Source organism: Coptis chinensis, chromosome 7, assembly GCF_015680905.1.
Source record: "Coptis chinensis isolate HL-2020 chromosome 7, ASM1568090v1, whole genome shotgun sequence".
NCBI lineage: Eukaryota > Viridiplantae > Streptophyta > Magnoliopsida > Ranunculales > Ranunculaceae > Coptis > Coptis chinensis.
Genome location: NC_141462.1, coordinates 58,769,181 through 58,772,461, shown reverse-complemented (window position 1 = coordinate 58,772,461; position 3,281 = coordinate 58,769,181).

Sequence of the window (3,281 nt, the reverse complement as noted above, 5' to 3'; positions counted from 1 at the left end):
AAGGTGTCAACTTTGCACCAATAATTTGTTATTTTTTTCTTGACATGCTCCATGATTGATGACTCATCCAATCTTGTGGCCCCGCATATAGTGGGCCCATGTATGCGATCCAAAGCGGTCCGGTATTTTGGGCAGTTTTACAACTTCCCGCCTATGCGTAGAGTTCATCGCCCTGATTGTCTGAGCAGCTCTCTTGTCGCATTCGGAGTCCTGGTTCGAGAGGTAGGAGCTTTGGAAGTTTGATGCTTCTGTGCGGATTTGGGATAATTCATATATACGCCGTTCCTCGTGCTTTATTGTAGGTTTAACCAATATTTCCATCTTTACTGCAAATACCTGCAAAAGTATGAAAACATATTTATTTCATGATTATTAAACACATAATTAACTAAATTTATATGTCTCAATGGGGTTTCATAATATACTTTTGGGTGCTTATCACTACCCAAACACCAAACTACGACCCTAGGAAACTACTTATCGAAGTAATTAATACACCAGCTTACCAAAATGAGTGTCCTAGAAATAAGCAACATGTGCCCACTCTCTAACTCTCAGATGAATCAAACATGGATGCAACATATCATAGATTATATCCAACTAGGCAAAACACCAACAGATTGTGCCAAGGCTTGATAGGTTCAGTACCAGTCAAGTCGCTATTGCCTAGTAAACGACAAACTTTTCAGAAAGTCCATCGGAGGGCTACATCAGAGGTGTATAAGCCCAATACAGGGTCAGATGATTTTCGCAGAGATCCACGAGGGAGAATGAGGGAATCATGGAGGAGGTCACTCCTTGGCTCACAAAGCGATCTCACAAGGATACTTCTAGCCAAGAAAGTTGATCGATGCCAAGAAGTATGTATTGAAATGCATTAAGTGCCAAACATTTGGCCACAATATCATTCAGCCAGCTTGAGAACTCATCAACATTGCCAGCCCTTGGCCATTTCACATATGGGGCTTGGATATCATGGGTCCATTCATTCCACAGAAAAGCACAGGCTTTCGGTTCGTCATAGCAGCAACTGATTACTTCACCAAATGGGTGGAAGCGATCCCATTGGTGACAATGAATCTAATGTCAAATAATCTAATGTCAAAAACTTCATCTGGACCAACATCATTACCAAATTTGGCCTTCCCCACACGTTGGTGATGGACAATGACTCCCAGTTCAAGGGAAAAAAAATTAAGGAGTTTTTTACCAAGTGGAAGATCATTCACGCGTTCTCCACCCCCTAATACGCACAAAGCAATGGTCAGGCAGAAGCCAACAACAAGGCAATTCTAGAGAACTTAAAGAAGAAGATTGAAAAGAACAAGAGCTAGTGGCCAATGCAGCTAGAAAACATTTTATGGGCTTACATAACTACAGCTTGCTCTAGTATAGGCGAGTCACCATTCTCACTATGCTACAACATTGAGGCCATCATTCCCTCTGAGCTGACAATTACAACGACTCGCTCTAAGATCGTTAAATCTGGTCATAATGATTCCATTCTTGCTCGAGAGGTCGACTTACATGAAGAACGCAGTGACCTAGCAGCCATTCGAGTTGCATCCTACCACCAAACTCTAAGGAAGTCATACAACAAGCTAGTAAACCCTCAAAGTTTTCAACCTAGCGACCTAGTCTTGAAAAATACTAAAGATGACTTGAAACTGGCACCAAGATGACTCAAGCTAAAATGTTCTCTATGACAAAACGCTCACTCGAGTTCAAGGGCTACATAGCTCTAACACTTCCCACTAGTTGGAGACCTACACTTCTAGGGTCAACTCAGTGAAGAACGCTCTCTAAGTGTAGCACGCTTACTCTAGCTAAAACGCTCACTCGAGCTCAAGGGCTTCATCGCTCAAACACTTCTCACTAGTTTGATACCTACACTTCTAGGGTCAATTCAGTGTAGAATGTTCACTAAGAGCAACACGCTTACCCAAGCTAAAATGCTCACTAGTGTAAAACGCTCACTCAAACTCAAGGGCTTCATTGCTTAAACACTTCTCACTAGTTGGAGACCTACACTTCTAGGGTCAACTCAATGTAAAATGCTCAATAAAAGAGACACGCTTACTCAAGCTAAAACGCTTACTAGAGTAAAAGACTCACTCGAGCTCTAAAACTACACAGTAACTCGCTCAATTGAGTAGAAGGCTCACAATGATCACTACAGTACGACAATCACTCAAGCCACAATCTTATTAGATTTTGCAAAACATGCACTCCTAAGTTCAACTCAAATTTGAATATTATAACAGCAAGCACTGGCATTCAAAATAGAAGAGAAAGAAGAAAGCAAATAAGCATGCATTTCATAAAAGCAAAATATGAACAACCTGAACAGACTCGGGAAACCAGTTTATCAACTAACCGAGCTGCTGGGTCATCCCAGAAAATCAACCCTCTTAGAACGCAAACTATCATTCCGAACTACCCAGAACATTCCAGGAAACCAGTTCGTCCAAGTCTCAAGACTAAAAATAGATAATAAATCGAACTTCCCATGTCACCCCAAGTTATCAGCTCTTAATGTATCTGGCCTATGCCACCACTATTTGGAAACAAACTGCCCAGGCAAGCCTAGAAAACCATCTCTATTGTATATCCACCACTTACAAGTGAATTACAAATTCAAGAAACAAACAAAAACCTCACAATCTTAAGACTTAGAAGGAATCAGATAACATTGTTCAAGGACTCCGTCTGTAACGGATCCAGTTCCTCAGGTGAAAATTTTTCAGTTCCAACATCAACAGGTAGAGCGGCAGTTATTGGTTCAGGGAGGTCGACAAGCACTTCAGCTCGCTCACCAGACACAACACTGGTAGAAGGAACATTACTTGCATCTCCAGGTACGACTAACTGATTTGCACCTAGAGCCCAATGTTCATGCTCCTCGTTCAGCTGCACGTACGCCAAGTCCAGTTCGTCATACTCCTTGCACACAACGTTGTACGCTTGCTGTGCTTCATGAGCAACCAACTTTCACGTCTTGGCATACTCAATCACCTTAGCCATCTGCTCTATAAGCTCTCCAACCGAGCTGATTAGAACCCTCTTCTCTAAGACAACATCATTGTATAGTTTCTTTAACCCCTCCAGCTCTTTCTTTTACATATCCTGAACGACCTACACGTTCGCCAATTCTTCCTTCACCCTTTCCAGCTCTCCCTTCTCGGCCTCACTAATTTGTGCCATTTGCTTCAATTTCTGATACCCAGCAAGCAGCTAACTGCACACAAACTACAATATTAACTCAAGTTACAAGACCAGCG